This window comes from Spea bombifrons, chromosome 9 (assembly GCF_027358695.1).
Source record: "Spea bombifrons isolate aSpeBom1 chromosome 9, aSpeBom1.2.pri, whole genome shotgun sequence".
Classification (NCBI taxonomy): Eukaryota; Metazoa; Chordata; class Amphibia; order Anura; family Pelobatidae; genus Spea; species Spea bombifrons.
Window position 1 is genome coordinate 26,945,296 of NC_071095.1, and position 27,230 is coordinate 26,972,525.

General features: G+C 44.4%; 1 protein-coding gene across 4 annotated transcripts in view; it reads left to right on the forward strand.

Annotated features, from left to right (window-relative positions):
• Nucleotides 1-266: 266 nt before the first annotated feature.
• The window catches only part of MEF2D (myocyte enhancer factor 2D), a 65,818-nt gene continuing 38,854 nt past the window's right edge, over nt 267-27,230 (forward strand). For all 4 annotated transcript variants that reach the window (XM_053474567.1, XM_053474563.1, XM_053474566.1 and 1 more), the window contains exon 1: nt 267-443. The gene's annotated coding sequence lies outside the window, so the exon portion shown is untranslated. The remainder of the gene's footprint in view (nt 444-27,230) is intronic.

The window sequence follows — 27,230 nt, forward strand, 5'->3', positions numbered from 1 at the left end:
CTACATTCCCTTTTGCCAGCCCCTGACAGGCAGCAAAAAGAGTTAACTGTGGCAGCCATCCAGGCGGAGGGATTCACAGCAACACACTGCAACCCAGTCCGAGCACCACAACCTAACCTTGACAGTGCAGTGCTGTCCCTCCTCCTGCATCCCATTGGCTGGCTGTCACTTTGCCCTGCCTCGCCATTGGCTTGCCTGCTACGCCCATCATCTGGCACCCTGAGCATTAGATACGTTGTATGTGGTTTTTTTTTTGAGTTACATTGTAGCAAAGGGGGGAGGAAAAGGAAGGAAGACATTGAGGAGGAAGCAGAGGGATACACAGAGAGTGGGCACGGCTGGCCTTTAAGCCTTATTTTTTTGGGGGGAAAGAGGTACAGAAGCCCCCTCCAGGAGCACAAGGGAGGGCAGAAGCCTTTGCAGAGCCTTGGAAGCCACTGCTCGTAAGTAGAACAGTTCCCACCATGATTACCCCTACCCTCCCCACTGAGCTGTCAGTGGCAGATCCAGTATGTGCAGAAATAATCTTATTATGCTTCATTTCTACAGAACCAACGTGATCAGTAGTGTTGTATATTTGGGGGGAGGCAAAAATGCAGGCTTTGTGAAATTAAGATAAGGTCCTGATCGTCAGAGCTTACGATCTAATGTTTATGTGCCGTAAGGGTTGTTATAGGCCCTCTGTGGGGAGGCACTGATTTGTTCAAGTGATTGGTCCCTAAATTGATACCCTTTATGTGATACCAAACCCGTCTCTTTAAAGCCCTCAAAGGGTTTTGAACCTTTGAGCCCCCCTTGCATCCTGCCGCTGCGTGCCAGAGAAATAGGGGCCACCGTAATCACAACAACATCGGTCTGGGTGTCACCGATTCGAAGTAGAACCAGGGGCCCCGGCAGGGAGAGCAGATGAGGAGTTGAAGGGGTGGGAAACGGATTGTGTTTTTGTTTTTAATTTTTCCCTTTTTTAAGTTTTTAACCCCCGTCGGTACCGGAGTGGGTTACGGTGTAAGCCTCTGCCTGTAGGAATGCACAGCCCCGTGGCATTTCTGCCACATGATCACTTTCTTGACTTCTGAATTAGCTTGCGCCCCCCCCGACTGTCGGTGGAAAGAATGGCAGTATGTCGGGGTTATTGCGATATTTTAGGGGTCACTGAAGGCTTTGCATGTGTATTCCGGCATCTGGAAGGCGATCGAGAAAGCTTAACGTCTTTAGGACTGGGATCTCGCTGGCGGGGAAGGTCACATAGTATGGATATTGTGTGTATGGATCTAGTGAGGAAGCAGAAGAAATGTATCTGCGTATATATATAATATATAGAATTTGTGGGGCGCGTATGTACCTCGCCCTTTAGTTCCATTTTCTTTACTCGCATTCGCACTTATTTACTTTTTCTGTTGTTGACAAGTGACGGACTTTAACCCATTAAAACCCCACACCTAGGAGTCTTGGTAGTAAAATTGTCTCCATGTGGCGTTATTCTGCACGCTGATACCGTGTCATCAGCAGACCCCGCACCTCATGAGGTGCAACATCTGTTCACTTCTGTCCTTGGGGCTTTTATAATGTTTCTGTGTGTTGAGGATATAGTGCTGGGTGGCGTTTTGATCAAAAGACTTCTTGGAGTAAGTCTGCATCTGTCTAAGTTCACATATACATACATTTTTCACGGTGTTTATTTCGTGAGAGCGTCTTGTGTCAACATACGCAATTTGAATATTAAATAAATTTAACTTGTAACAGGTCTTGTATAGTTTTTGAAGCTAATATATATACGTTTTTACCAATGGAAATATATATCTCAGTGCGAATATTAAGCACCTGTCGGCCCGTCATGTTATACACATGTTTTTGTAGTTATGTGAATAAATCCCATTATGACAGGTGTTTAAAAAACAAACAAACTATATGTTCTTTGCCAAAGTGCCGCATACTTCATTCGAAGGGGCTACCGCGAAAGAAAGTCGCCACAAGCACCATCGCTCTACGCAAGTATCGGCATCGTGGCTTATTGGTGCTTCCATTATTGCCTATATGGAGTAACTCTACTGTATTTTTATGTGTTATATTCCATTTGCGTATCCTGTATGCCAGCAAGTAAAGGGTTTAAGCGAAGGTCCCGGTCTGACGCCAGCACCGTCTCGATAATCTTAACATGGAACGGGGATCTAAGCGTGGATCGAAATACTTGGCTAAAATGTTGCTTTTCGTTTTTTTGAAAAAAAAACTTACGTTCTAAGTGTTGACTTCTGGTGGTCTTCTGGAGCTCTGGGTGCTGTGGACTGCAACTTTGGCTGAGTATAGTGGGAGTTTTTAGTCCAAAAATTGGTTTCTATTGCGAATGATGTGGGGTCAATGGAAGGAACAAACATGATCCAAATTCAGACCGTGGATGCCGTGAGATTTATTAGGGATCTCGGATTGGAGGAGGTCCCCAGGGGTCTCTGGTCACCGACCCCAGTGGTACCTGGCGATTGCTAGGCTTCACTTTGTTGTTTTGTTGTTTCCAATGAGGTCCGGTGTCTCCTCGAAATCATCAATCATCAAACCATGAAATCGGTGATTAACCCATAGCACTGGTTCTGGTTTGATCTGTTTACAGATGTGCTACTGATATATGAATTTATGGCAGGACAGTTAAATATTCCTGCACCCTCAATGTCATTTATGGTCTGTCTGTGTGATTGATCTCTTTTTGTTTCCATAATGGATCATAAATCCTCTTTGAAGGTCTTGCAGGGGTGGGGAGGAGAGCTGAACTTGACCCTTCGCTCCTTAATCTCTGTTATGTAGAAGATCTCCCTGCCGTGAATGCATAACAGGTTTAACCCATGTACTGCCTGGGCTTGGTAAAGTAAGTTTTTAAAAGGGCCGGTTAGAGGTTAAAAATTCCCCACTATTCCCATCCCCCATCTTAGAAATTAAAAAAAATATAGTACAGCAAGATATGCGACATCAACACCGCTACGATTCCCAGCAGTCTAAGCCGTGTCTCTTAGAGATCATTTCATATTATAGGCTCTGGGGAGCATGGAGGGCATGGTACAATAACAGATCTCCCCCCTCTCCACCACCGACCTGTAAAGAGATTTAACAGATTACTGAGCCGAGACAGATATGAAAGGCAACAAGTTAAAGGCTGGGATGAGTAGATTCAAGGGTCTGTTTCCTTGTAGAGGTGGCAGCGGCAGATATGAGTCTCGAGATGTAGTACCTCCAGCTATTAGGCACCTTTAAAGAATGTTGTTTGCTGTTTTTTTTTTGAAAAATGTTTTAACTCTGCTGTATAAGGGCCTTTTAAATCGGTCACGTGAAGTCACTGGGAAACTTCCTCTTCGTCAGTTCCCAACATTCCTTCATGTCCCGGCGTGGAATAGGCAGCGTCCTAATGGACCTGGGTCACACATCGCCAAAGAAGAGCCTGTTCGTAGACAGCCCCCCCAAAATTAAAAGCCTTGGGAAAAACTAGAGACTCGAACCAGATTGAGAGAGGTCAGCGAGCCGTGTTTGGGGTCGATTGCGAGCACATCATGGAATCCAGTATTTGATGGTCTGTGTATATTTCCGATTCCTCTATTTAACCCTCGCTCTACCGGGAAATTACTTTGGTGTGCTTCCCCTCCGGCATTGAGGGGAGCAAATAATCTCCAGCTCTCCAATTGTCTCGGTAATCAGCGTTGCCTGCACGCCCATGGGTGCCGCAGGGTTACCCCAGGGAGAGATCTGAGCAAGCTTTGTTGATGGAAGGTTTAGCTGTGCACATAATTAATAGAAAAATACAAATTTGCAATTAAGTTGGTGATACCCAATCATTAGTGTTAACATCGTAAATGTGAACGGTGTGGGGGAAGTTTAGTAGCAATTAGGTGTTTAATTTCCTTTACCAGCCAGAATGCAGGGATGTTAACGAACGCTGGGGAAGAAAAAAAAAATATGATTTGTTGACTCATATAATTATATATCTCACAGGTCGGGGATTCCTGTTCAAAACGCCTAAATAATTTCACGTCTGATATGCTCCGTGAGTGTCGTGTGGACGTCTCTCATTAATCAACCAGATTGGAATGTTAAGGTTTTCTGTAAATATGTATCAAACACGCGCATGGACCTCTTTGCTGCCTTTATGTGACCTCAGACCATAGAGATGGCAGTGGATTTTCATTGGTTCGTTCGTACTTAGGGTTATCCGAAGATCGCATCTGGTTTCGTTTCTCAAAGAGGAGATATGCCCACTTCTGCTGGGAAACGCTTCTGTTTATCCACTGGGTACTCTGTAGAAAGTAGTAATTTCTCAGATTCATTTTAAGCCATTTTCTTTTGGTTTCTTTAATTAGGTGTAGGCCCCTGGAGACCCTCGGAGTGGGAGGAAGGTTTATTTGTTGGTCTCAAACAAATTGGTCTCTGATGGTTTCCTTGTGTAGGAGCAGCATAATAAGGCTGTAGTGATTTCCAGACACCGCTACCCTACTTAACACTATTTCTGCCAATCAAATTATCCAGAAAATGATCGGGATTCTGTGCCAATGAAATAATTTAAAACGTGGAGAAAAGACTAATGACCGTCAGAATACAAAAACCACATGAGAACCACAATATTAGTGGTTAGATTGTCCAGTCTTGGCCGAGGTCAACAAAGTGTCCCATGAAGCTCACAGAGCCGAGGGCAAATATGGTATCCTCATCATTGCTTTGGTAGCAAGCCCCATTTTCCTGGATGTAGACAGAATAATGGTTGGACATGGTCAATCCCATCATCTATTTAGCCTTAGATTGTGGCTTCTATAGTACTAAATAAATTCTGCGTTTCTGTCAACAAAATCCAGGTATTTTTGGTAACTTTGTAAAAATGTAGAACAATGTTTTTTTTCTAGCTTTATTTATCCTGGGAAAAAGGTTTATTAGACTCGAGAGATGTATTTTTGGCTGCTGGATGTGGTAACGTTTCCTCTAACACCGAAGGAAGGAGAGACGGCTATCTTTAAAGACCAGACCTTCAGGATAGCTGTAGGCAGGAGTTATCCAGACAAGTGCTGATTGCTGCTCACACAGCTATTGGGCTCGATACATTTTTTTTTTACCATTTATTTCCCTATATTTTCCACAATAATCAGATTCCTCGAACTTCTTCAGTCAAACTGGATTCTGAGGCACATTATTTTTTCTGCGTTCCGGCCTTCCATTCGAGGCACTAGCTTCAATACGTCATGTCCTTCTTGAGGGATAAGACTGAGCCTTACAAAATTGTCCAAGGTCACGGAAGGAGGACAATGCTTTAAGAAGAACTAAAATGGGTCACCTGATCATAATTCCTGTCTCCAGAGCACCAAAATGAGTGATAATTTTAATATTGTGAATTCAAATCACAGAATTAAAACTCGTTTGGCTAGGAATAATTCAAAATACATAGCAGACAGGACATGCCTCAAATATTAATGTGACATGAATATCTAGCTCCCTTATCTTGGTGACATTCGAGGGCCAAGGTTAAGGAGGTCAAATAGATTTTCCATGATCTCTTTATGTTTAATACAGGGGTCTGCAGATGCAATGAAGCCACCTATTGATAGCAAACCATTGTTAATTTTAATGGAAGATTCCATCAGAACATTAGAAATGTTGTAGGACCTTTCCAGGTGGTCTCCAGAATAACCCATGTATCGTGAAGGAGATGTTTCACTCTCTCTTGTGTCTGTACTTTCTGCATATCACGTAATGAAGGTAGGATGGTTTGCGGGTGAAACATATTGATCCACATAAAGTCAGAGAACCCCTGCTAATGCATTGACTGACCACCGGAATTCCAATTAACATCTGCAAAGTGTCGAGCTGTAGCTGTCTGTGACTGATTCTGTATCGGCACTTGTTTCTCAGCCTATGGGTCAGGGTTATCAAAGTGAAATGAAAATTATTGCCTGAAATCCCAGCCGTATGTCTTTCTCTTTGAGGTTTATTCACTAAAGGAAGTTGGCAGGAGAGCTTACATGAGAGTTGGGGTTTAACAAAAATTCCACCAGAAATTTGATCACATGGTGTATACATATGTAAGTGGTGTGTTTCCCAGTAGTGGCTTCTTCCATGTATTAAGTGGCAGATGGATTTGAAAGTGTGAATTGTGAGCTGCGCATGCAATAATTTGTATGTTTTTGCTGCACTGCCCATGGGGTGCAGCAAAAGAGGCACTCATACACACCCTACTCCTTTTGTAATGTATTTCTTTATTAATTATTTTGTAGACCTAGTCATTATCAGTGATGGCTCTGGTGATTCATTGCAAGAGGGAGGCAGATCTTGTATTATGATGTCCTTTCGCCCTGCATTGAGTGCTGAGAGCCCAGAGGATACTGAGAAGAAGGTTCATTAAGATCATCCTAGAGCCAGGCTGGACAAATTAGGGTACAAGGGTAGGAGTCGGACGAGCCTAGGAGCCAGAAAGAGGTATGGCCGTACAGCTCAATATAAAATGGCACAAAAAGTTTTGGTATTTGAAGATGCCTGCAAACCTGGGGTAAAACAGTTTCAAGTTGGTAATCACAGTCGGTCCAAGGTTGTTGGTAAGCAAATAAAAATGAAAACCGATTTTGCAATACGTGACACAAAATGTTGTGAGTTCACCATAATATATGGTCCCATAATGCACTGCTCCCCATCCACCAGCCCAACTCATAAAGGAAGCAGCCACACGACAGAACGAGGCTTATTTACATCCGGGAGAGGAGTTGTTGGGAAAGGATGGGTGTCAACACTGTATGAATCATATATTCATTGTTACAGCACAACCTTCGGGATTTGGAAATAGTGGCATAGGGTACAAAGATCACAAGGCAGTTGTATCTTGTTGCCCGAATTTGTGGGACCCCACGCCGCCTCTCGGCCTTGCTGGCGGCTATCGGCTAACAGTAATCAGATTAACTGCTAGCTTTTACGGCAAGAGACAGGCATCGATCCAGGGAGAAGAGGCTTGTTTAACCCCTTTTACTCGTTTCAACTCTGAATGCATGAAAAGGAGCAGATACCTCCTCTTTATTTTTTACATTATTTTAAGAAATCCATGCCCTTGTGGTCTATGTCCTGCTTGTCCATGCATCACGTCACCTAGCACAAGGGACAGGAGACTTTACAGACGTAACTAAACGAGCCATAGCAAGGACTTCACTGTAATAAATCAGCTTTGCTGCCGGTAGAATCCATCAGATAATATTTTGTTCGGATTTAGGACAATACAGGGGTTAATTTCAATGGACTCTTTCAATACGAAAAAGGCAGAGAGGTAAAAAGGAACGTTATAAAAGATGGTTTACATAGTAATGCTTGTAAGCATCTGATTTTGTAGCGAAAAAGAACATTCGGTACAATGCATTTTGACTGCTGGTCCTGTCAGGTCCCACAGTGGGAGCAGCTGCTTGGCCAAATTCCATCAGCCCGGTGACATCTTGTCCCATAATGACATCATTCCTCCCCATTGTATTCTCGTGCCTGCCTGTAGTCTACGAGGCTGCTCTGAGTATGTCCAGAGTTATTGGTCACCTGTCTACCCTTGTTAACACAGCAGGGTCATTGTGCCCTCTTCCTTCTGCATCACAATTATCTGGTTTCCTGGAAATCTCCTCCATAGGTGAATTTAACACGAGAAGGAGGATAGAAGGCCCAGATCATCACTAGACATTAGCCATTTGTTGGCATCCAAATCGGTGCTGTACTAAATTAAACGTCTGTATCTTCTCTCTGGCTGCTTTTATCGAAACTAGGAAGTATTAGTATGTCCCTGCACATGCTCAGTAGCCCTCCCACTTGAGTCATTTAAGCAGCAGCCATGATCATGAGCATGCTCAAGGAGCAAACTGAAGAATGCTTCCTGCTTTCAGTAGAGGCAGCTGGGGGAGGAGTTAACTAAGACGGCAGTCTCATTTTCTAACTATAATAGCTAAAGATATCCTGCTGCAGGCAGTAAAGTGAAAATGTTTGTAACCACCCGATTATTATTAGAAGAACCGCTCTCTCCAGCTGATGTGGAACTACATCTCCCAAGATTCCTACGGACTAGAGAAACGACTAGAGAGATACTTAGTTAACACATACAATGCAGGTCTCTATCTATAAATAAGCCTGAGTGTTATTTGAAGCAAAATGATTCACTGGAGTGGGGGCGTCAAATTAATTCAGTGGTTGGGCGGAATCTGCTTGTTTTCCCGGAGTATGGAGAAAGACAACTTTTTTTGCACCATGTATGTAGATGTGTTTGTGTTGCGACATCATCTGTATTAGATTTAAGTCTATTCCAAAGACCAGCGGCATGACTGGACGCCCTGTGCTTGTGATTCAGCCACATGGCAAAGGTTGGACTCTAGGATTCAGATTGAATGGTCGACCCCCAAACTGGTCCATGGAGGAGAATATTGTTTACTGCCCCTTTCTCAGAGAGATGAAGCCCTTGGGGAACTGTCTAAATAACAACCCAATCTATGGTCTAGGGCTCCAAGTGAATTGGGGCAGACGAGGACCTCCTCTTTCAACCTTTAAAGTGCCAAATGAGCATCTCTGCCCCTTGTACCAGTCATATGTGACTAGTAAAGTGTATTATTCTGATTCAAACTCTGAGCTTTATTTTGAAGGACCTATAGGCTCAAGGGCACCGACTGAAGTCCTCATGTCTTGTTCTTGGACCACACTTTTTTTGGTGGGGGCGGTGTGTAACAGTCTTCGTATTAGTGGGATGTGCAAAATACAGTCTTAGACTGACTTATGCCCCTACTCTGACATCTTTAAGAAACATTGTTAATTTATGATTGTCGTCCGGTGAACTTCTGCAGCAGCTGTGTCCCGACGTTCTCTGACTAGACACCTGTTATCAGATTCTTGCTTTAGGAGCTTACAGTTTAGTGTTTCCTTGTCTGCTTTTAGAATAGTCACTGATGTCTGAAGGCCGCAAACTCGCTGATATCAGTAATTCCTTGACCCCCGGCAGCCACCCGGACCTGCGTTTATCATCTGTTTCTTGTGAGGTTCTATATCTCATGGCTTTAAAGATCCACCTATCAATGCATGGATCAAATAGCGGTTAGTGTATGTCTCTTTGGCCAATTAGCTTTTAAAGTTGACCTTGAGATATGTGGCAGTATGTAGCAGAACTCTCTCTTCCCATCTACCCACCCTTTCAGGGACTGCTCAAACCAATCTCAAACCAATCAGCAACTTTATAGTGAGAGATAACTTTACGGGGAAGGAATAATCATGCGGATCCTGTGAGCTGGAACTTTAAGATGGTTGCTGCCGTGGTATACATGTATTACAAACCCACCTTATGTATATAATACTTTACTATACTATGTGTATAATGCTGCTTTCCAATAATTTGTCCATGGCTTTATGTTGTGCGTAGAACTATAACATGTAGAATTTGACAGATCTGCTTTAAAAAGAGTATATTTTACACTTTATATCCTGAGGGATTTTGAGCACGTTTAGGGTATAAGTATATAGAGCTGTTCAAGCTGTCACAGCCTGGTAACGTCCGAGCAGTAATGATCAGATGGAATCCAGTTGATTTAAGATCCCAGATCCTATGTAATAACAGGGTTTTGGTGCCCGCCCCAGCCCAGCTCGGGGGTGACTTGCAGTGTTAGGAGGGGGGGACTATCCGTTCTCGAATCCGCTCCTAGACCCGGCCGTGGCAGATTGTTTGACTTCCTGCTGCTTCAAACACCTGTCAGATCAACAACAGGTGCTCAGACCACCAGGCTGCTCCCATCACTCTGCCAAACGGCATTCACACGCCGCGGCGTTCTCCCGCAAACCCTGACACTTAATGCACACGGCATCGCCGCACAAAAGAGTTCTTATCCTCCTCAATACGTAACACATGTTTCATTACTGAACGTGCTACGTAGATTTCTCGACTTATCCTCAAAAGGATGTTTAGCACACAAGAAAAAATTGCATCGGTTTCCCCGATATTTATAAAGCCCGTTAGTGGTTGGGGGGCTAAAGCTGTTTGGTTTCAAGCAAATAACAAAGGAAATAAAATGAAAATTCTTTAACTGAAGGGAAACTGATTTGAAAGTGTTAATGTTATCAAAATGTCAATCTAAAGCGTACTCTACACCCTCAGCACATCGGTGTAGGATTTAGGGGGTTATCACGTTTCCAGTTTATGGTGTTTGATAATGAAAGGTGTGGATACATACAGCATATGCATTATAAAACGCTTTACTATATTGGCTTCTACCACCTCTACTGGAAACTGGAAGGTGGCTTCATACATCCAGCCGTTTCTTGATAATCCCTAATCCGTTCTCTAGCCGTGGAATATTTATCACGCCGTGTAAATTCACTCTTTTTCCGGCTGTACACAGATTTAGTCTTTCATGACATGATTCACTCTTTTTCATTTGAATTTTATATATATATAAAAGAGTTATGAACGAGGCGGGATAGTCTCGAGTTAGAGGACTCATTTTCTTCCAAGGATCTCTTTTTTTTCTCCAGACCTGGCCTTGATTGGCTTTGGATAACCGGTTAATATCTTTCTGAGCAGATGGTGTCCTCAGCCAAGGACCATGTTTAAGTTACGGCCTTACCAGCCCCTCGCAAAGCGGTCCGAGTGCGTCTTTACTGCCCTTTTGTACAGCGGGGAATCTCTGTGTTAAATGGTCCTGCTTCCCTAATAGAATTACCGGTTAAAGAGCCGGCTTATTCGGCAGGCTTCCCGGCACAGTTGCGGTTCCTTATTCCAGCCTTCGTTAAAAAACAATTTAAGATTGGAAGAAAAAAATATTCCCTAAAGTATCCGGATCCCGTATAAAGCCAAATATAACTGCAGCTTTTGGAGAGAATGAAATTGAAATCTTGTTGGAAATTTGAGATGAGCAGCGCTGATATACTTTGATCCGCACTGCTTTTCATTCAAGGCTCAGATCATTGAAAAGCTTGCAGCTCGGGGAAAATCTAACCCATGGCTTTATACTAAATTGATACAAACACGCTTCGTTTACTTTTCCCCTATACCTACATTGCGTCCTGTATACCTCCCCTACACAAACACTGCGTCCCCTATGCCTACACTACCTCCCCTACGCCTACAGTATATCCCCTATACCTAAGCTGCCTTCCATACACCTACAGTATGTCCCCTATACCTAAGCTGCCTCCCATACACCTACAGTATGTCCCCTATACCTAAGCTGCCTCCCATACACCTACAGTATGTCCCCTATACCTAAGCTGCCTCCCATACACCTACAGTATGTCCCCTATACCTAAGCTGCCTCCCATACACCTACAGTATGTCCCCTTTGACTACAGTGTGTAAAAAAGAGCCCCACGGCTCTAGAGTAATTCTTTTTTTTCTGTGTTTAAAGGGAAAATACAGAAAAAGTATCCTCTTGGGCATAACACCCAGTGCCGTATATAGTAATAACCCCCCCACCGCAGTATACAATAATAAACCCCCAGGGCTGTATACAGTAGTATAACACCCAGCACTGTATGCAGTGGTAACCCTGCAGCGCTGTATACAGTAATAACCCCCCAGGGCCGTATACAGTAATAACCCCCCTCCAGGGCTGTATATAGTAATAACCCCCCGGGCTGTATATAGTAACCCCGCGGGCTGTATACAGTAATAACCCCCCAGGGCTGTATACAGTAGTATAACCCCCAGCACTGTATGCAGTGGTAACCCTGCAGCGCTGTATACAGTAATAACCCCCCAGGGCCGTATACAGTAATAACCCCCCAGGGCCGTATACAGTAATAACCCCCCAGGGCCGTATACAGTAATAACCCCCCCGGGCTGTATACAGTTATGTCGGCATTGTTTTAAACTTGGTTTTAACTAATGTTGCTCCAATAAACTGCAGACCTGGAGGCCTCCATTGTTGTCAGTCATGTGATATTTGGGATGATTTTTCCGGCTCAAACACCACACTGAGCTGATGCTTTATGGCGATGCTAATGAAGTCCGTTCAATCATAGACTCATTATTAGAACTCTGGCTAAACAAAATGGCTAATATGCGGCTGTCTAAATATTGTTAAAAATGTATTCTCACAGTAATGAAAACATCTGTGGTTGGAATTCCCCATTAACCCTTTAAACAGTGTCCCCTACTCTCAGGTACCAACCAGCACTTAATCGGTCAATGCACAACATGGCCGCCTTGACCCTGATGATGTCATTGGACAGGAGTTTTCTTCTCCCCCTCTTTGGTCATTACCGTGGCTCCTTCTAAACTCAGGAACATGTACGCTCCTAGTATGTTCTTTATAAATAATTCCTTGCTTTTCAATAATTCAATCAGAGCAGGAGAGCTTTGGTTCCTTAATAGCTGTAACATAATGTTTCTCCGCTGCCAGAGATGGTCAGCTAAATGCCTTTGTGCCCCGTCTTAAGTGCTTCATATTATCTATTCTCAAGGAGATCTGTATCCAGCTAGAAAGGGGGAAAAAAATCCATAATGAATCATCTGCAGGTATTGATGTCTTTTAGTGGAGTGGCACGAATGTACGTACGTTTATACAGACAGCGCTTTACGAGGCTTCTGTGCATAGAAGTCTCCGACCGATGCCACCAGGATCCGAAACCTGAAGATGATTGCTCTTTCCTTTATTTAATGAGGTTTTTCTCTGGCTTTATCGGCAAGAATATTGTTTTTGGGTTTTTTTCTCCTCAGCTAATAAAATCCGATGTCGTGAAATACAGGAATGCTTCGGATTCTGTTAAAAGCGGTAGTAAACTGCGATGCGCGTTCTCACGGTTGGGTGGGTGGCATAGCCTCCAAGGGTCAGAACAATTTACCATCTGCTTTAGATACGCGTCATCGTTGCCATCGGTTGGCAAGGATTTTGTCTATATCTAGAGATAAATGTTCATCTCTTTGCTAATTAAACATTGTCCTCCTAATTTCCATTTATCTCCTGTTTTTTTTTTTTTACAAGGCGCAGGAGACCTATTTTGGCAGCGTATCCCTTGCGTTGGTCTTTCCATGAAGTTTATAAGAGCACTACTTAGTGTTACGATTCACAGTTTAAAGCGGCGCATTTGTGACTTTGCCTGTCTTCGTACGTCATTTGACCGCGGCGTAGCCCTGCTGAACCCCTGTATCATCTCCACCTTGAAGAACAGAATCCATGGATGTTCTCCGAGACATTTCAGACCGTTAGTAAAGGCCAAATCCTTATTATCTTAGATTATTTTGCGCTCTTTGTGTATAAGGGGTTAATCGCAATTCAGCAGGTCCCTCTGAGCCACCCTATAGAAGGGCCTGATCACACAACTTTGCAGCTGTCGCAAGCTCCCTCTGTAATTGCCCGTCTTCACCAAACCAGTTATGTCGGTTTGAGGTCTGACAAAGCACTTTTGCCGGTAAACACCTCCATGAGTGTCAGTCGACCATCGCCTCTGCTGCTTCTCCTGTTCCGGTAACCCCAAAAACTCCGAAAACAAATAATGTATTGTATACTCGGCTATCAAAAGTAAGGCTGATGTAGCTGCCTACTGACACTGTGCAGACGTTGTAAGCTAAGGCCGCATGGGCTGGCCAGACTTAGAGGGACTTTGGTATAGTGGTCTGGCTCAACAAAGACAGCCTTATGTATTATGCTGGAGATCATAAATACTACATGAAAACGTAAAAATGTGTTGTTATTATGTAGAGAGGTATTTGGCTACTAAAATATTGAGAAGGTTGGGCCTGCGTATGACTGCGCATGTTTGTGTGGAAAGTCCATGAGGCATGCGATTTGTTTTCTAAGCGCCTTCCGTCCATTTTGTTTCGTGGGCCCGTAAGGGCGTACATGGCGTTATTCACAATAAACCTCATACTCGCAGACACAGAGTGCAAACACCAGAACGATGTATATCGAGAGACATCTGTTTCCCTTTCACGCATATGCCTCTCAGACCCGCTCCCCCTCCACCCTCGGCTCCAGCAACAAAACATGATTGTTCATTGTTCACGCACACACTCCTTTCTCGTTTGTGCACGCTTATTTGCACTTGTAAGAATGCACCTGTATTTCCCTCGATGGCTTAAAGAATCAAGCGGTAAGAACGACTCCTACGGTTTTCTTATCTTTTGCATTCCTTGCAATGACCGCTGGACTCATCGCCATCTTCTTCTGCCGTCATGGAATAAGGTGGTCCATCAAGAGACTTTGAGACAATCCTTAGAGATTGTAAGACTTTATGACCAGAATGCAGAGGTTTCTGTGTCAGTGATTCTCTCTCCAATCGCCGTTCCGTTACTGATTTTAAGGGTACCTGTAAGGTCCAAACTTGTACATGTTACTCTTCATGGCACATCAACCGCGCAATGGCTCGATTTTAGAGAATGCAGGCAGATTTGACCTTGAGAGTTTTCTGTATCTTAAACTTTAAGGTTTTATAGGGCGGTTACAATGCTATTGTAAGCTCTTTAGCCAAGAATAGATGCCTTAAGTTTGAATAGTTGATGATATTTAAATGAAACGCTCCTTTAATTTGTTGGTACGTTCTGAACAGAGATAATAAGTACGTTTTTTCAGAGTATCTTGTCCCAAAATTACTTAAGAATACTTAGTCACTGGGTGATAGCACAGGAACGTTCGGGTGAACGTATGATCTATAAAGTTAGTATAAGACCTTTTCTGATTAATATTTGGAAATTCCAGAAAATCGACATTTTTAAAAATTAATTGTTCTGTACCAATAATATTTAAATATAAATGTAATAGTCAAATTTGAGAGAATTTAGTTGTTTGTAGAAATTTGCACCCATTTCCTACATGTTCCTAACAGGTATTGTATTAGCCCTGGAGCAAGTGGAGCCATTAGTCGAACCTGATTCCATGGCTTTTTTCCCCCAACACAGAAAAAGTTATATAACGTACAAAGCCTTAGAGGTCTCTTCTGCGGATCGAGAAAGTGTGAGGAGACCTCTGAGGTTCTGAACGCTTATGTAACTTTTACATCCCTGCATATCTTGTCATCACTGTTTTGGGTCTTATAGATCGGCACTAGCTGGAGAGCAGAAGAAGCCCTTCCTGTACATGATGGCCAATTTCAGCCAATTGAGCGGTGTCCGTCCAAGGTTAGCTACAGCAGCTGTTTCTGCTGGCTCAGGATTAAGGAGTTATCCACAGTTTAGCCTTCGGTTACCTGGCAGCAACACCCAAGACTGCTCAATGCTTCTCTTACTGGTTTAACCACATACTGCTGGACCTCACCCTTTCCCTCCCAGAATTCTGCAGCACACCTTGTGCCTCTTCACTCCGTCTTACGGAAAACGCCTCGGGCAGTTAGGGGTTAATGTCGAGCTTTGAGAGTTTTAAGCTGTGACCTAAAGGCAGATCAGCTGTACCTGTGCTTTTGGTCGCAGGTTCAGCTGCAATGAATACACGTAACTATGTTGAGGTCTCACTCGGATTAAGTTCAGGGCACCTGAAATGCGTCGGGGGGGACTCTATCTCTGTTTTCTGCTGCATGCAGCTTAATTATAGAACTTAACCGGTAGTTTTAAGACTGTTCCTCCTAAGTGCTGAGAGACCCGACGCATTTCACGTTATCGAGTGGCGGTCCTTGTTCTTGGCCAGAAAGAAGCTGCTGGAGACACCTACTCTTTCGTGCGTCCGATGGTGTACATTTCCCCTAAACAGCGAGGAGATAGCCTTTTCGGTTTCCTGTTGGTCTTCGCGTCGTGGTTTGCGTGTGGACAGTGTGTGATATCCGTGTAAAGCGGCTCCAACGTCATCTGAAGTTGGAGCTTTGTGGACTTGAGGAGATCTTGAAGATCGATGAAGATAAATCTATACTTGGAAATTTAAATGAAAAATATTCAGTGTCGGAAAGGGGTATAATTTGTGGAAATCAATATAAAATAGTATTTGCTGAGAGGGTGGTACATAAATGGAACTGCATCCCAGCAGAAGTGGCAGAGGGTAATACAGTGAGGGGTATTAAACATGCATGGGTTAGACATATGGCTCCTGAATTAAGGCCACTGATTAGGGTTTGTAGCCGTTGTTTGGGGCTCTTTGCTAATCGATTGTAAGCTTCTCTCATGATGTTATTGTCAAATTGTATATTAATTTTAACCATACGGAATCTATAAATAAATGGAGTGAAGCCCCCTCCGCTCCAGCCGTAGGTAAACAAGACGGAAAAGTAGCAGACGGCCGTCTTCCTTTTTAGGAGTGGAGGCAGAGAGGCCGGAGCCCGTCTCCACCTCCCTACCCTGATAACAGCATCTCCGTAGGGCCGGACCGTGGGAATCCTGTCTGCTTTATGCTGTCACGTCTATGGGAAGGTTATTCCCCGGGGCACGGGGGCATCGCACAGGCATTCTTTCTCAAGTCAGCTTCATGAGTCTGGAAACCCTCGTGGCGCTACGGCCATTTTGTACCCAGCAAATAACGTTGTTGCCGGCTCCGAGATCGATTTAACCCCAGTGCGTCGTACAAGGACCTTAATTTCTGCACAGAGGGTGTAGTCCTTTTAATAGCTTCTACCTGACAGAATGGGACACCAGTCCAAGTATCCACAACTCTTTAAGAAAAGAGTGAATGTTGTCACTTGTTCCTAACAAAGTCGATGAGCCTTCTTTAGTAATGACCTTGATTGAGAATGTGGTAATGGCCCGATGTGCGGGGCATGAAGGCATTTCCCCACCTCCTAGACAAGGCTTGCGGGTGTTACGTATTGTGATGTCATACCAGCCCAATAAAGTTACCTGGGTTTTTAGAACCTCCAAGGTCTCTTCTTCGGACTGGCTGCCAATGCAAGATGTCTTTCTATTGGGGTTGTACGGCTATATCCATTTGAGCTCGGCTGAGTTATCTGTCCACATGTGTCAAGGTTAGATTGTAAGCTCTTTGTAACCTCAGGCTTAGGACCTAACCTTTGCTTAGAATTTTAATATTTTTTTTAAAAAAATACAACGTGCATGGCTTTAACCCTTCACCTAGTGTAAGCAACCGACACCCCACGAGCGGCCCTTGCTCACATGTGCTATACAGTACAGTACAGTTCTCTGTACAGTGCTTGCAGAGAAAGGGTTAACCAGCGAACATATGGCGCCTCTGTCTGCGTGTTAATGGCTTTCAGAAAGCTGAACCTGACGCAGTGCACGTGACTGCACCCCGGGGGGAGAGAGACCTCTCCCTCGTGCATGTCTGGAGACACAGGCCTACCTGCCACCTGTGCCTGCGCAAGAACATACATGCATGTCCACGCCTGCTGGCTGAGGATAATGGGCTTTGTATATAGATGGTTTTTTTATACACATTATCGGGGCTTTTAGGGCTGTAGAACCCTGTGATACCCTCATACCCAGCAAACATTCTGAACGCGTAAAGAAGAGGGGCATCAGGGGAGGAAAGAGAGGGGCACAGGTGTTTAAGGCCCAAAGAGGGACTTTCCTTCCTAAATGGGGACACTTGGCAGGTGTATGCAGGTCCTCCCGGCGTGGTTAGGTGTGTGGTGCCGGTGTTGCCGGGTTCTGGTATTACTGGAATCCAGTTATGTAGCAACCTGGGAATCCAAAGCCTTGTGTTTGCAAGGTTATTTTGGCAGCGACTCTGGTGGCTTTTATGGGGTGGCTGTCCTTTATATGATGTAATACACCATTCGATGACATCATTAACTTATTTACCTACACATATGTATTTTCCAGCATGGAGTTGTGGCATTCAGCACGTGGCAGGTACGTGGCGGAGCTGTCTCTTAAATGAGGGAAACACGATCAGCAGAAGGAATAGAGTGGGGGTTTTGTTGTCTTTGAAGATGTGAAGTGTGAGGTCTCTGTAAGGGTGACCCCAGGGAAAAGCAGCTCGCCCGCGGGTATCAGATCTCCTATGTGTAAAGCATTATGTCCCTGTAAATATAGTTTGATCTGTACATGTGCTTGTTTTACGGCCACTTGTGTGATCCACAGCACTGAGGCATAGACTGTTAGTAAATGAAGCCACGTGGCCTGCGATCGCGCAGTATGCAGCCCTGCGTTTGCCGTCACAGTCCGGTGGAGTGCGTGGAGGGTTAGCTGTGCAGCTTCTCTACGAGCCGCACGGCCAGCACAGTCACAAGCCACTTCCTGCTAGCTTCAGCATCTCTTCCCCGCGCTTTAACCCCTACATCTCTAACAAGAACACACAGGCCCTTTCAGATTTACCAGAAACAACAAGTCTGGGCATTCCCCACCCGGTAACCGATATCCACATCACGTGGTCCCCGTGGAACCAACACGACGATGGTTAGTAAACCATAAAAAGCCTCTGTGCATTACAAATGGTTAAATGCTTTTTAACAGTGTTTTAACCACCTTGGCTATTCATGTTGGTGACACAGGTGCTCCTTTTACCTCCTTGCCCATGGAAAAGGTTTTCCTTCTGGAGTCCTGCACCTGTCATAAACATACCTGGGAATTTTAGGGTGTAGGAGTAGGCAGGACCAGGCTGAGGAGCGGGCAACGCTAACACTACTGTTATCTGCCTGGGGATCAGACGTTGCTGTTGAGGCCCAGAACTCCCTGAAGCCTGAGGGCTAAACGCATAGAGTTCCACCCACAGAATGGCTTCAGACGGTTCTGAAGGAGACTGCTGTGATTTTGTAGAACCGTATTATATACCTTCAAAAAGCTGCCATTTTCCTGTGGCCGAGCTTAGCTGAGGTAGCGTTCATGTTTTATTGGATCATGGTTTTATGTAACCATTCATCAGTATTACGATATGTCAGATTCTTGGTCCAGTCACCAGAACTGTGATTGTAGAACTTCAAGTGAGGATGAACCTTGCGGATCACCGCACATTGAACTCAGCAGGTCCCGGAATGCTAAGAGATCCTATGGAGTTAACCAGGACCCTGTAGATCCCCACACACTGAACTCTGCAGGTCCTGAGCTTTAAATAGATTCCATGGAGTTAATCAGGATCCTGCAGGTCTCCGTTTGTTCAATTCAGCAGATCCTGAGATGCAAAGAGGACCAACTAAGTTTGGCAGGACCCCACAGGGCTCCATATACTGAACTCATCAGATCTTGAGCTAGAAAAGCTCTTACAAAGCTCTTCAGGGCTCCATACACCTATCACTGAACTCTGCCTGGTCAATGCTGAAGATATTATGGGTTCCATTTTTGCCGCCCAGAGTTGTCATCAGCCATTTTATTTCTAGAAAACATCTAGATTTTACAGGATGCTTCCTCAGCTCATTGCGTGGGATGTGCAAACTAAAGTAACCAATTTCCTGGTGTAATTTTACATCCCACGTACTCTGGTCAATGGTCAGCTACATGTAAATAATTAGACGTGTCCCGGGAAAAATATCTTGAACTTATCTGGGAGTCCTTCATTACCCAACATAGACCCAGACATGGGGTACCAAGCACAAAAGATCAGCGTCACTCGAGACGGGAAACTGCAGGACAGGCGTGTGCAGCTTAAACCAACATGTCTACCATTCATACGGAACGTTTGTCTTCCGAGGGCCACGGGAGGTGGGGGAAAGCATTGTTTATCAAAGTGTTTCAAACCTGCTGCTCCCTCGCATGAAAAAAGTGAATAAACTCATAGAATTTCTTCCTTAAAAATGATTCCCTCCGTGTACCTTCTCTTGAGGATTTTCTATATGGCCCTTGTCCGGAATCTATATGTTTTTGAATGGATCTAAGAAATATATATATCGTTTTATTTTTAGTATTATAATCCCACGTTCTATTAGGTCTTGGTCACGTTCTTAGTTAAAGATCCGAAACACCAAAGATGATCCCTTTTTTAAAAAACCAGATTTTACTTGTAATACGCCAATAAATGAAGGTTCGTTCTGCCAGAAACCAAACTACTCGGTGAATATTCTTTCTTGATTCCATAAACATCCTGAATGAAGATCCCGGGGAGTAACCTCGTAATCTCATAACAAATTGGATTTTAGTATTTAAACTGTCAAATAACCCCAAGACACACTGGATTCTTGGAAGGACATTTTATGTGATGGTGACTCGGGCCGCACTCCTCCTTGGTCCCCAGCTATACCGTCGGCACGCGGTTGTGACTTGGCTGCACTGTTTAGCAGCTCTTTAGTCTGGAACTGGTTTGACAGCTCTGATGGTTATTAGAGCGGGCTCTGCCCTCCTGCCAGTCTCTTCTAAGAGACGCAAAGGAGAGCTAATAGCTTTAGAAAAGAGGGGGGAAATTATTCACTTATTAAAAATTTCTGGGTTCCTCACCTTAGGAGGAGCACTTCTGTTTAGGACTGGCAGATGTCTTTTTGGAGGTGCGACCAGCCTAAGGAAGGGTCCGTGAAGCAAAGGTTGTGGGGAAATAATTATAAATAGTATAAGTATTTGGAATTTTGTGACTTGGTAAATATGGTTTTACCGTTTCCTTATAGCACTGACTACATTATAATTCCCAACGCGTTTCACGCAACAGTCCAACGTGCAGTATTCACTCCTCTGGCGTGACGTCCCTGCTTGAGTGCAGGATTTGTCGGATTCATCAATCATGCTAATATTTGGCCTGGTTGGGCTTGAGGTGTCACTAGAATTTACTCAGGCCTAGCGCTACTAAACCTGACAGGATGGCGTAGACCTAGTCGTAACCCGTGCAAAACGCAATGGGAATCAGGAAAGATTTGACTATGCTTAAACAAGCTTTGGGAGCCCCCAAGGTTGAGCAACACTTTCCCTTTAACTTAAGATACATCCGAAGACCAGAAGGTGTTTTCCGCTGCTCCAGCCTCCTTCCTGTGTTGGACAGGAAGTGATGTCATTGCAGGGTTCTTTAACTTCGGGGGGGGGGCGGCATAGAAGTATCCAAAGCACCATTTATTTGCATTCATTTATGAACTGAATGCTGGAAGCCACTGAGGTTTTGGTTCACCCCCACCGCTGTTAACCCTTCAAGGATACAAAGCAAACAGCTGATGTGGTGGTAATGTTAACATCTCCCCCTCCATAACTATCCGCACTGTGAATGTGTCTGCCTGCACTGCCTTTTCTCTGATCCAACGTTGGTAAAAGTTGTGTAAAGATTTCTTTGCTTCGTATTATAAAAGCTCTATCCTCCTCTCACCGCCCTTAATAAAGTAGCCTAGAACGGCATGGTGGCAAATCCAGTCATTATAACAGCTAAAGCTTGTGGTTTGGTTTGCCAATCAGTGTAATTAATCTGGAGATACTGCAGAGAAGCTAATGAATTTCCTAACCTGAACTCCACCCCCCCCCCAAAACCAATCTGCAAATTAACAATAAGGTTGAGATAACTTAATGGGGAGGAATAATGATGCAGGTCCCGGGATCCCTGGAAACGGTCTGTTTCCCCAAACCCTTCCTCTCTGCAGCATTAGGAGCGGTTAGGACTCTCGCCACTGAACACAAAAACGGTCTCCAAGCGCACTGCTTACGATCACTTTACTTTTAACCCGCGGGCTGCTCGGAGCATGAATAATACATGAAAATAAATTGGTTTTGTTTATTTTTTTCTTTTTATCGATGAGAGAAAGAGCGGCGCGAGAGCCCTGGGATGCTCTGCATAAAACAATAAGCTCATAACAATATTAAAAAGAACAGGCTGTACCGAGCCTTGCGGACATAAACATATGCGCCAACATTATAAATGGCAAGAGGAGCACTTTTGTTTTAGTGGGTGTGGTTAGAGGTGTGGCTGGGGGCGGGTCTTCAGACTTTTTATGCAAATATTCACATTATTGGGGCTTTTAGGGCTGTAGAACCCTGTGATGCCCTCATACCCAGCAAACTTCTAGAAAAGAGGGGCAACAGCCTTGGAGAGAGGGGCATAAGAGGTTTGGGGTCCGCAGAGATTTGGCAAAGCATCCGCCTCTTACCCACCAGTTGGCATTGAATTGGTAATTTCATCAACTGCTGAATGGAGCTCTCTGCGCTGATACGTGCTCTGCCGTGTTAATCATTGCCCCGTTCCATGCCCTGGCACCGCAGCCGTCCCAGCGCGGAGTTGCTATGTACACGAGAAATTAGCCAGAAACAAAGTCTGGTAATTATTTCCGTGAAATAGGATCGAGTGCTTGCTTTGCTAATTTACGGTATTCACGGCTTTTAACCGTTTGGTGGAGTCTTTCAGGCGGGAGAGATTTAACAGAGGACAGGTGGGAAGTTTATTGGAAAGAAGGAGAAACGTTACAACAAGAGGCCAGAATCTAACACTCGAGGGTCAAAAGCTCAGATGGAATAAGAGATAAGAGCAACAGCTTCCCAGCAGAAGTGGTAGAACTTATTACAGTGAGGGATTTAAGCACGCATGGGATAGACGCATGGCTCCTGAATCCACGATGAGACTGACTAAGGTTTGAGTCTTCCATCAGGAGAGTTCCATAGATCCTGTGTATGTAGCTGTGTAGCCCTGGTCTTTACGCCTTGCCCGATCTCCGTGTTGCCGATTCATATGGGAGCATCCGCATAATTACATACACTCTGTGGTGTCCTCATTATATACACACCCGGCGTGTTGTAGGCTCCCAGCTTGTGGGAGTAGTCATTCCCAGGTCAATTATGCCTAAATGGTTATATTGCCTGTCTGCTATGGTGAAAGGGAACTTTTTTACGCCTCCAAATTGAGTTGGATCCGCCTGTCGGTGACGGTGATAACCACCATGTCGTCTTGGTTCACACTGATGCAAAAGGGCAGAGCGAGCGCCGGAGAGCACTTACCTCCCATCATTATGTGTTCTGCAGCCCCGGGCGTGTGAGGGTGTGATGTTGGGTCAAAACACTGAAATTACTTTCCCATCTTGCCCTAAATATTTTATGCCACTTGTTGCATTTTAAAACCAAGACTCAGCTGTGTCTGGATCAGCACTCCCATCATGCCCAGTCTGACCTCTGCATTTAGCAGTGGCCCCTCGGTTTTGGGCTAGCCGTCAGTGTGTTCAGAGGGTTAACTGTAAATGGTGATATTTGAGAGCCAACACGGGTACTGCATAAAGCCCCAAATACCCCGCTCCATTTGCACAGAAACGTCCCATATAGTCATCATGAAAAAAAGTTATTTCTACAGATTTTATTAACCTGCTTGTTGCATTTGTAATCATAATCTATAGATTCTTATTCTTTTTTGCCACGTGTCCTCCACACACCCTCCAGCATATGCCCCCTCCTATCCCTCCATCAGTGCGGCGCATCTGTAAGTTTCACTTCTGTGTCCCCCTCTCCAAGGAGGAAGTCGGCCAGCAAGAACGAAAGTGCCAGCTCCTGACAATGTCGGTGTCGGGGTCTGCGTGGCATGCGCTGGGCTGTGGAGCAGCAGGCCGGCCATGTGAATAAAAGCTGAAAAGTTACCCCCCCCATATGCCAGACCGCTTGTAGAACAGGGTGGCCTTAGGAGCTTGCAATCAACCACTATCTCCTGTCGACTAAAATTTCCCAGCAGTCCGATTTTACATTACTGTACACATCAATTTGTTACAGGAGCCACTGGGTTAAATGGCCCTTAGGGGCCGTATCATTTTAGTATAGGGTTTAAGTGTGAGATATGAGATCACTTTTGTTCACCATAGAAGCATATAAAGATGTTATGTGGTGATGCCATTCTCCGTTGCACTTGCTCTGTTGATCATTCACTGTCAAAGAAGCAAAGGCAAAGATTTTCTATTTTCTCACCATAACACCCAATACGTGGGTAGTATGGGCAGTGTATGTTGGAGTCCCTTTTTTTTAGTTATTGTTTTCTTTTGTTCCTTGGGTCATGCTTCGTCTCATTAAAACAAACATTGCGTAGTATAGGATGCAGAATGGAGCAGCCTCTGGTGGTGGGCTGGCACGGCCCCCTGGGATTAATTACCCATCCATTGTTTGTCTGATCAGGATTGTTTGGGTGAGATTAGTAAACGCAAAAGCGAAAAAACCCTGGTCATTAAGAATTGTAACAAGCACTTCCATATATGGTAATTTCCCATATAATTATAGTCTGAGCGTTATCAGCAGCCAGGCATGCTAGCCGATACCGTCTCATGGATCTCCCGTCAAATCCTTTCACTCTGTCCCTGTTTATCTCTGTCTGGCCATTTAAATCACCCTCTCTTTATCCCAATTTCCTCCTTATCTCTGTCTCTACACCTCATCCATCCTTCTCTCTCTCTCTCTCTACCCCTTCCATTTACCTCCAATATATTTTCTTAAATGATTGTATTTATAGAGCTCCTGCAGACTCTGTAGCACTGTTACAATAGAGGGGAATACAAAATTACCAATAACCTGAACATGTTAAGATGTACTGGTACAGAGGAGAGGGCCTTGCCCCTAAGAGCTTACAATCTGTTTGACTGTTGGGTTTTCCTCTGTCACTTTTTGACTAGTTATACCATGACTTTCCAGTTTTTAATCCCAACTACATCCTGATTGAATGAGCAGCCTATATTGTGGCCGGTACAGGTTGTCTGTTTCACTCGGAGCTGACTGTTCCGTTTCTAAGGTTAGCGTAAGCAGTTCTCCTGAGCAAAAGCATCCTGGAGAAGTATAACAGGAAGTCGCTGTATGCTGTAACAGGAAGTCGGGTTGAAAAGGAAAATGCAAAAAGTATCAGAACCTTTTCGCTGGTGGGGTTCGTGGAATTGGAGGTTCTTCTTACCCCCTTTTCCTCATTTGTTTGCAGAGAAGCCAGCAGAAGGTATTTCGTAATCCTTTCCATTGAACTTTACTGAAATGATCCCGAAGTGCTTGAAACTCCGGCACCTGTATGGGTAGCTGTTAAATTATACACCATCAGGGCACTTAAACATGACCTTGTCATATCTAATTCTCTCTGTCTCTTTAGATAACTCACCCAATGTATCTTTTCACGTTTTCCCAGAAAAAAAGCCTTTCATTGCTAAAGGTGATCTCAATTACGATGAAAAACAAATCCAGAACCATTCTGCGTGTGGGAATATGGAGGGTTGCTATGGTTGTCTTGTGAGCAGTCTCTTTAAAAACCTACACCTAGGCGTAGGGTGCATTAATAACCTTGATCCAAGGACAAGTTTGGCAAGGTAGTGTTACTTGGAAAGCAAGCCTCGTGTCTCGCAGCATTATCAGAAAGGGAAACGGTCTCATAAAAGGTGCGGAAATCAGGAGATGTAGCTGAGGAGACAGTTTTTGTGTCCGCGATCTGCTGTTTGTTTAACTCGATCTCCTCCGAGCTCCGGTATCAGCTTCCAGCTGTTGGATAAACCCTCGACTCAGCCGCCGACGGCAAGTTAAACCCTCTGCCGGGGTCTCGTAAAGTAGGTCGCTCGCCCTGCGACACTAACCCGCGTTTACTGAAATAGTCCGAAAGACACGGAGGCTGAGCAACTTTTCCAGAAATTAACCTTATTTCCTGTATTTTGGAGATCTTCAACAAAAAGGATTATTTTAACAGGAAAGTCAGATAAAGGTGCTGACTTCAGGTGGAAAGTCGGTGACCTTGGTGTGCAACCGCCATGGAATTGTGTTTTGCGCATGCTGCAGAGCCTTCCTGCACCAGGATAGGAGAGCTGCCCATATCTACCATGTCTGGAGATGTCTATCTCCTGAAGCAGCCGCTTTCCCTGGAAAAAGTTACCCTTTTCTATTAGACCCCCTTTAAGACTGTTCGACCCTTCGTTTATCTTCAAGATCTCGTTATGTACATGACCAGTCCTTTTAATATATGTGTCTCTACCAACTCCTCTGGGAGGCTGTTCTCGGCAGTAAACCACTTTTGATTGTCAGACGTAGCCACTGTTTCCTCTTTTTTTGTTTTGTGATATTTCCAGTTTTGCTGGTAACCTTGTCCCGCGTCAGCATTTTCTGTTAATTTGCATTATTTGGTTCCCCTGGCCTAATGGAATTCATTTCCGCACTTCTGGAGGCTGCACTGCGCGTGCTTGTTACATCCTGCCAACCGGCTACCTGTTAGTAAGAGCTAACGCTTATATTAACCTCTTAATGGCTTTCTTATTTATGAGGACTGTGATTTTTGTTCAGCAATTGTTCCTATTTAGGCTAATAGATATTTAGTACAAATAAAATCTAAAAACATGAACGTTTTTTTCCCATTCTCAATGATGTTTACAAAATCAATTATTATTTTTCTTTTTTCTAACGGTGAAAATGTGTTACTTTATCCTTAATGTGATTCCAGCTGTTCCACCTTAAAAAGCCATTCTTTTTACTCCCTCCTTCAATGTAGTCGTTACCATTCAAATCAACTCCCTAGCAAATGCACAGATCAAAGGATATTTTCTCTAAACCTTTTCTGTTTGCATCTAAACCAGGCTGCCTCATCGTCCCGTTTAAAAGTGAATCTGGAATGCGTTTAAAAAATAATAAATAAAATGATATCCTTTGAACGTAACAAGATGTTTGCCAAGCGACGGCGTCTTCCTGTTGTATAGAGCAAAACCGCCTCTGTCAAAAAAAAAGCAGATTTGCAGAGAATTTATCCCGCTGTCAGCATTTCCCTCGCATTCCGTTAATATCCATCATTTTCTCGTGAACATTCCCAATGCGTTTATCACAATCGCACTAGGGGCCTGTTTGTAAGGATGCCTCCCAGCATGCCTTGCGAAATATTGGCTTGGCCCCTTGCCAACCCTTTTGCCAATCACAATGTGGCTCCCACCTTGCTGGGAGAGATTAGACCCAGAAGGAGTTTATCGCGTGTCTGCGTCCTGCCGCAGAGATGTAGGTGAATAATTTAGCGGGTGGTTGCAAAAATCAGCGTTTTATTATTTTTTGGAGCCCCTTGTACTAGCCCAGCCCGGTAGATGCCAAATCCTGATAAAGCCGAGGCGGTTTTGCCGAATTGGCATGTCCCGGACCCTTTGCGTTGGCGCCGATCAGGACAGAGCTCCGCGGCTGCAAGAGAAAATGCGTTCGGTTGGAAAGGAGAGCACCGCTCTGTTAGGCACGAGAGCCCAAATGTATCTGACGTTTTAATAATTCAATTCGCTTAACAGGCTTTATTGGGTTTTGTTTTTCACTTGATTTGGCAAATAGGATCGTAAAATCCAGAGGTGTCACCCCAACAAGGAATTAGGGAGGAGACCGTGGGTACCAAGAAGCAAAGGAACATTTTATGAGCAGACTCCCTTTCAGGTTGCTAGTTAAACACCCTGCGTTACAAAACCTCCTGGCTGCCCATCGAGAGGACAAGGAGACCTTGGCATGCATGGGTGTACTTTGATTTCACGCTAATTAACACTTCGGAAACCGCGAGGCGTGATTCACTTTCACCCCAGGTAGAAAACGCTTTAAACCGTTGGAGCGTCAGTGGCCATAGCTTAGCGTCCGA